Raw genomic sequence first — 7,975 nt, forward strand, 5'->3', positions numbered from 1 at the left:
ATTCTAAAAATGTCAGCTACATCTTGTAGCTTACTGTTTTACAAAACACTCAAAGATAGTCTTAATAGTGTTGGTGAAGAATACTTGAGAAATTTTGAAGCCTAAAATATTATTTTAAGTAGATCTGGGAAAAATTCTTTCTTTTTTTTCTTATTCCTTATATTTGTTGTTTTATTTCTGAAGCAAAAATAAATAAATAAATTACTGCTTTTGATGTTTTGTAAAGATACTTGTATTATGTCCCAAAAGAACATTAAATATAGTAGTTTAAGGGGGAGAAAATGTATAATTTATTTGCCGATTTTTTTTCCCCCCGCCACATGTAATTATCTGTCGAATAAATTACAGGAGACTTCATATCAATGAGTTTGATGATAGCTTGTGATTGTGGACATTTATCTTCTCCCACTTCATCTCCCGATTTCATAAGACATTATCATTATTAATATATACATTTTAACATGGCATAGAAAGCTCAAATTCAAAAACTTACACTGCTATACTTAAACATGTTTGTACTTAAATCCTTTTGTCTATTTATTATAATAGGTTGTAGTGGAGGGTGGGAGTGGAGAGAAGAATGCTACTTCAGAGACATTAATTCAGTTCAGTGTTGAATAGGAAAAGATGGATGGATGATGTAGAAATGTAAGCAAACTTGAATGTTACCATGGAATCATAATTTACATTGTTTTCTACATACATAGAAACAATTGCACACACACGCACAAATATATATTTGTGTGTATGTATGTGTGTATATATATATATATATATATATATATATATATTTAAAATCTAAATATTAGCAAGTATTTGTATATATTTAATAATATCATATATTAATACAATGTCTTAGAGCCTATTTCCATTTAAGACCAATGATTTAATGGTTAGATTTCTTATTAGTTCTGCTGCAATTGTCCATTATTTATTTATTTATTTATTGTTTTTAATTTAATTTTCTTTTTAATTGTTTGTGTGAATTCTTCTTCCCTATTTCTGTATCTTTAAATGTTTGATATAATTTTCACAAAATTGTTCATATATTTCATTATCTCACATTCTAATTATCTTTTTTTACTTCCTATCATTATATACTAAGCTTGACTTTTATTGTGATATTTGAAAAAAAAAAAAGAAAATTTTTTTAAATAGAAGGAAAAATTTTCAAAACTATCTTTATGTAATTTTTAGTTATTTTCTATTTTTTTAAAAACATTTTTGTAAATAACAAGGATTCTTCAAACCACCTTTTGTTTTATACATTTGCAACTTTAAATTTTTGGCCAAGAGATGAAGAAAAAAAAAGAAAGAAAAAATCAAACAAGAAAAAAAATTGCAAGCTATCTTTTATTTTAGTTTATTTTATAGGTACAGGTGTGATTGTGTGGCAAAGAATTTTCTTCCTAACCACATCGTTCTGGGTTCAATCCCACTGTGTGGCATCTTGGGCAAGTGTCTTCTATTATAGCCTTGAGCCAACTAAAGCCTTGTGAGTGGATTTGGTAAATGGAAACTGAAAGAAGCCCATCATGTTTGTGTTTGGGTTTGTCCCCCACCACCATTTGACAACTGGTGTTGGTGTGTTGCATCCCAGTAACTTAGTGGTTTGAGAAAAGTAACCAATAGAATAAGTACCAGGCTTTAAAAAACAAGTACTAGGACCGGGTTGTTCAAGGCAGTGCCCCAGCATGGCCCCAGTCTAAACACTGACACAAACAAAAGATAAAAGATAACGAGTATTGTTGTTAATAAACTCATGTTTGTAACATAACAACAGGTTCTTAAATAGAATTAAGACAGAAAGTTTTAATTTAAAGTGAGAGGTTTTGTAGTTTAGAATCTTGGCTGATCTGAGATGGATTAGTATTCAAGAGCTTAAGTTCTTTGTTACCATAATTAAAGGTAGTGTTGAAATACTCTACCTTTATTTGAATTCGTTTTGAAAATTATGAAGAACTTAATAACTTTCATCATTATTAAACTGGTGTTTGAAACAAATTAACGAGAAGGTTTTATTTTAAGTCACTTTAAAATAGGAAGTTTGCATCTTAGAACACCAAGGTCAGTCTCAAGTGGATTGGTGTCAAAAGGGTTAAGTGGAAAGAAGTTATGTTTATACATGCGTATGCACACCTCACAGATACATAGGCATAGTAGAGAGTACTTTTAAAGAGGTAGCTGACATGCAGGTAGCTGTTCTGTCAGAAGCAAAGACTAGGTCTTTGGCTTCCAGTATCTTAATTGGCATTTAGATTTGTGGTTATTTGATAGCATACTCAATCCTAATTGCATAAAGTGCCCCGTCTGTTATGATATCCAATTAAGGAATTATGGTTTGTTCTGCTACATTAATTAATACTTAATTCTAAGTTCATATACTTTTATTTATTTGTTAGTCTTTAATCATAGAGTGAAACATCATTAACATTAAATTCAGACACCACTCACAAGCATGAAACACATTAATCTCACATCAATCATGACATGTGTAAACAATGCAATTCAAAGCGAAAAATACAATGTTTGTGGTGGCCGGGGAGAGAAATATGTTATACATGTATCTATACGTACAAGGGGGTGCTGAATAGTTCTTTGCTTTAAGGATATTGCAAAAGACATGGGTGGTTACCCAACCTTCCAAGTCCTTTTACAGGGCTTAGAAAAAAGTGAAAGACCATTGCAATAAGTGTGTGAATCTGAGAGGAGGATATGTTGTATAAAATCATAATTAACTGATCCTCCTATATTTTCTTTTACCTAAAGCCAGGAACTTTTCAGCACCCCCTCATATATGGGCACATGTGTGACTGGTTGAGAAGCTTCCATTCCAACCATGTAGCCTTCAGTTCTGTCCCACTGCATGGAACCTTGGGCAGATGTCTTCTACTATAGCTCTGAGCTAACCAAAGCCTTGTGAGTGGATTTAGTAGACGGAAACTGAAAGAAGCCCATCATGTGTGTGTGTGTATATATAGTTATTCATTGTGGAGGCGCAATGGCCCAGTGGTTAGGGCAGTGGACTCGCGGTCAGACCGGGCGTTGTGAGTGTTTATTGAGCGGAAACACCTAAAACTCCATGAGGCTCCGGGACGGGGTGGTGGCGAACCCTGCTGTACTCTTTCACCACAACTTTCTCTCACTCTTACTTCCTGTTTCTGTTGTGCCTGTATTTCAAAGGGCCAGCCTTGTCACACTGTGTCATGCTGAATATCCCCGAGAACTACGTTAAGGGTACACGTGTCTGTGGAGTGCTCAACCACTTGCACGTTAATTTCACGAGCAGGTTGTTCCGTTGGTCGGATCAACTGGGACCCTCAATGTCGTAAGCGACGGGGTGCCAACAACAAAAGTTATTCATTATTAGTTGTGGATACATTATCCATATTAAGATATACAAAATCACTTATATAATTTTGTGTGTGTGTGTGTGTGTGTGTTTGTTTACCCTTCTCTAGATGTCATGTGAAGCTTGTAAATAAGCACCACATCATGCAAGCAATGTCCTTTGCTTACAATCACCTGTGAAAAACGTGTCTGGTCAAAGGGAAATATTATCTTGTTTGGAATTAGACGAAGGTTGGTAAACAGGAAGGAGATCAAACCACAGAAAATCTGCCTCAACAAATTGTATCCAATCCAGGCAAGCATAGAAAAACGGACATTAAGTGATGATTGATTAATGATGAGACAACTTCACAAAATATTTGTGTTTGTGTGTGTATATATGTGCATAGAAAGACAAATTCATTTTCTTTACACAACACATACACAAATGCACGCATTTACATATTGTCTATATACAGTAAATCAATTTATTGTATTCTGATATATAAAGTAACACAGTACAATAAATTACATTGCAAAAAAAGTAAAAAAAAACAAAACCAGTTGAATTACTGAATAAATTGCAGCTGAATCATGGAGTAACACATATCCACCATGACTGAAATTTTCAGCTGAAGGGAATAATATTTGCATAGAGAATTCCAAGGCAAAAACTGTAATGTCTTGAACAATGCAATGATTTTTTTATATCATTCTTGCATGGACAGCAACAAATACACAGTTCAGTTACCTGACAAGAAAACACGAGCACTCTTTTTATTGTTGTTACTGCTTTTATGTACATACATATGCAAAACTTTTGGTGTGTTTGCTCATATATACAGCACCCCTGTTGCTAACCATGAGCTATAAATTTTAACTTTTTTCAGCTTATCGTACTTCGATATAGAAAAAATTCACAACCTTCTGTGCCAATAAACCACTATTGTACATTATTTACATTTGACGAATGTTTGTCCTCATCTTGTTTGTTGTTAACACAACGTTTTGGCTGATATACCCTCCAGCCTTCATCAGGTGTCTTGGGGAAATTTCAAACCTGGGTTCTCGTTCCTAAGGTATTTTTCGATGTTGTTGTTATTATTATTATTATTATTATCATTCTGGTCACTGCCTGGAATTGAACTCGGAATTTGTTCTTGAAAGTTGTTTTTTATATCTTCTACGGATTGCTTGAAGCTCACTAACTTCCTACACCTTGATCCTTGGATCTTACCTTTACACACACACACACACACACACACACACACACACACACACACACAGGTGCAGCATGGCTGTATAGTAAGAAGTGTGCTTCCCAACCACAAGGTTCCAGGTTCAGTCTCATTGTGTGGAACCTTGGGCAAGTGTCTTCTACTATAACCTCAGGCTATAGTAATTTGTGGATGCATATTGCCTATGACTGGATGCATTTCCTGTCACTAACCTTCACCTGTTTCCAAGCAAGGTCATATTTTCCATGGAATACTGTTAACAAACAACAGTTGCTTGTGTGAGGATTTGCTTATTTACAACCATCACACATCTAGACAAGGGAGTACACACACACACACACAACAGGCTTCTTTCAATTTCCATCTACCAAATCTACCTACACGACTTTGATCAGTCCAAGACTATAGTAGGAGACATTTGCTCAAGGTACCAATGTGTGTGTGTGTGTATTCATATATATTTTGATGATGATAATGATGTATATAATGATATTGCATCACTGAAAACTAAGTCTATGGATCTGCTTGTGTCACTTTCCCGACACTAACATCTATTAATTCCTTACAAGCTTTCATTTGTGTACAAAAGTGTATATAAATAGTGGACACTTCCATTTAATTTGATCTTTCAAATTTCCTTCCTCCATTTTGATAGCACACACACACACGAAGATGTACACACTGCTCTTTCTTTTAACTTGTAATAATATCTAAATTGATTTTTCGGACAAGCCATTTTGGTTCCAAGTCGTTAAGATCTCACTGAAAGTAAATTTCTGACAGGTCTTCGTTTTTGATAGACTTACACATAACAGATTCAATTAAGTGGATAGTTGAAGACCAGGCATTATCGTGGTATGCCCAGCGTGTTGGATCTGTCGGTGGACATTCACAGTTTGTAAAAATTTACTACCTCCCTGCCAAAGGTCTGCTTGGTCAGATCTCACCATTCTCACTGAACAATAACATTTCCCAGGTTTGGTTAGTTTGCATTAATCCACAAGATGCAAAGGGTCATTTTTCTGGTTTCTCTGGTGAATATATTCCTCCCTGGATGGGATGCCCATCTGTCATAGGATTCACTCATTTTTACCAGCTGAGTGGACTGCAGCAGTATGAAATTGTTTTGCTGAAGAACACAATGCATTGCCTGGTTCAGGAATTGAAACCATGAAATTAGGCATGTCCACTCCCAGGTTTGCTTGTCTCAAAATGAGAGTTGTCTATCTCTGAAACCTGAAGACGATGGAAAGTTTTCTGGAGTGTGTGTGTGCGTGCACATTTCTTCATACATGAAATTCATTTAAATGATGTTTCTACATTTTTAAACAATTTTTTGTTTCTTTAAAATTGAATTTTTATTATGATATATAATTGAACTCCCTTGGAAATATTAAATAGAATAATCATTAAAAATGTAATTTAATTCAATTCCAATTTATTTTTTTCCCCAAGTAAACTTCTATAAGACTCATGATAAAATTAAATATTGCAAAATGATGAGGATGATGATGACAACAATGATGATGATGACAGAAAACTTTTTACAATGTAGAATGGAAACCACTCCTGCACATGTATTAGAGAATGGATAAAATATTATTGTAATTACATGTAATTACATGTAATTACATGTGTGACAGCATGGTAAAGAAATTTGCTTCCTAACCGTGTGGTCTTAGGCTCGATCCCACAGCGTGGTGCCTTAGGCAAATGTCGTCTACTATAGCCCTGTGCTGACCAAAGTCTTGCTAGTTAATTTGCTAAGCAGAAACTAAAACAAGGCAGCGAGCTGGCAGAAACGTTAGCAGGCCGGGTGAAATGCTTATCGGCATTTCGTCTGCCATTACGTTCTGAGTTCAAATTCCACCGAGGTCAATTTTGCCTTTCATCCTTTCGGGCTCGATAAATTAAGTACCAGTTACACACTGGGGTCGATGTAATTGACTTAATCCCTTTGTCTGTCCTTGTTTGTCCCCTCTATGTTTAGCCCCGAGTGGGCAATAATGAAATAAGAAACTAAAAGAAGCTAGTTTTGTGTGTGCCTGCATGCATGCACCTTTGTCGTGACATCAGGCATTGGTTGTAAAAGAGCATCACCTGCATACAAGTGGTGTTCCATGAAAAACATGTCTAGCCGAGGGGAAATATTACCTTGCCTGGAAACAGGTGAGGGTTGGTGGCGGGAAGGTCATCCAGCTATAGAAAATCTGCCTCAGAAAATTGCATCTGATCCATGCAGGCATAGAAAAGTAGACATTAACCCTTTAGCATTCAGATTAATCCATCAACTGTAATGCTTATTTATCCACATTATTTTGAATTAATCGGGTATTATCTCATAGCTTTGTGATTTTGATGATGTTGTTATGTTTAGAGTGACATTGTAGGGTAGGTGTGAGAGGCCAGATCTGGCCAGTTTGAACATAAAAAGAGATCAAATATCTGGGTCGGATATGGCCTGTTTGAATGCAAAAGTGTTAGAGAATTAACCTGTTTTGTCTTCTACTTCAGAAAAAAATACCCAACCACATGGTTCTGGGTTCAGTCCCACTGCATGGCAGTTTGGGCAAGTGTCTTCTAACCAAAGCCTTATGAGTGGATTTGGTAGATGGAAACTGAAAGAAGCCTGTCACATATATATCTATGTGTATCTTTGTGTCTGTGTTTGTCCCCACCCCCACCATCGCTTGACAACTGTATAGCAGTTCAGCAAAAGAGACCGATAGAATAAATACTAGGCTTACAAAGAATAAGTTGTGGGATCAATTTGTTTGACTAAAATGTGTAAAAAAAAGTAAAAGAGAATTATTTTGCTGAACACTCCTAAATCTCATTGAAATATTAATGCAATATTTTGGTAAATAATATGTGTTCGTGATAAAGATGATTGACTGCAAACACAGCAGTGCTGAATAAGAAATGGATATGATATAGGAGGAACTGTTTAGCTTTTCTCAACATGCTTCCAGTCCATAATGTAAGACATACACAGCACCGGAATTGGTTAGTTTACTGTGTGCTAGGCATCTGTGTTGACCCATTTATCCATGCCTACACGGAAAAACAAATGTAAAATGATGATGTTCTGAAAATAATCCTGCTGCCATGTGGGATTATTTATTGAGCATCTAAAAATTCCTAAAGTAAGAAACATCATCATCATCATCGTCGTTTAACGTCCGCTTTCCATGCTAGCATGGGTTGGACGATTTGACTGAGGACTGGTGAAACCAGATGGCTACACCAGGCTCCAATCTGATTTGGCAGAGTTTCTACAGCTGGATGCCCTTCCTAACGCCAACCACTCTGAGAGTGTAGTGGGTGCTTTTACATGCCACCGGCACGAAGGCCAGTCAGGCGGTACTGGCAACGGCCACGCTCAAAATGGTGTATTTTATGTGCCA

The 7,975-nt window shown here is 35.9% G+C and overlaps 1 protein-coding gene across 1 annotated transcript in view; it reads left to right on the plus strand.

The window, feature by feature from the left end:
* Nucleotides 1-7,975, plus strand: part of LOC106872674 (bromodomain adjacent to zinc finger domain protein 2B) — a 268,130-nt gene that overhangs the window by 43,480 nt on the left and 216,675 nt on the right. The gene's annotated exons all lie outside the window — the stretch shown is intronic.

Source organism: Octopus bimaculoides, chromosome 17 (genome assembly GCF_001194135.2).
Source record: "Octopus bimaculoides isolate UCB-OBI-ISO-001 chromosome 17, ASM119413v2, whole genome shotgun sequence".
NCBI classification, from domain to species: domain Eukaryota; kingdom Metazoa; phylum Mollusca; class Cephalopoda; order Octopoda; family Octopodidae; genus Octopus; species Octopus bimaculoides.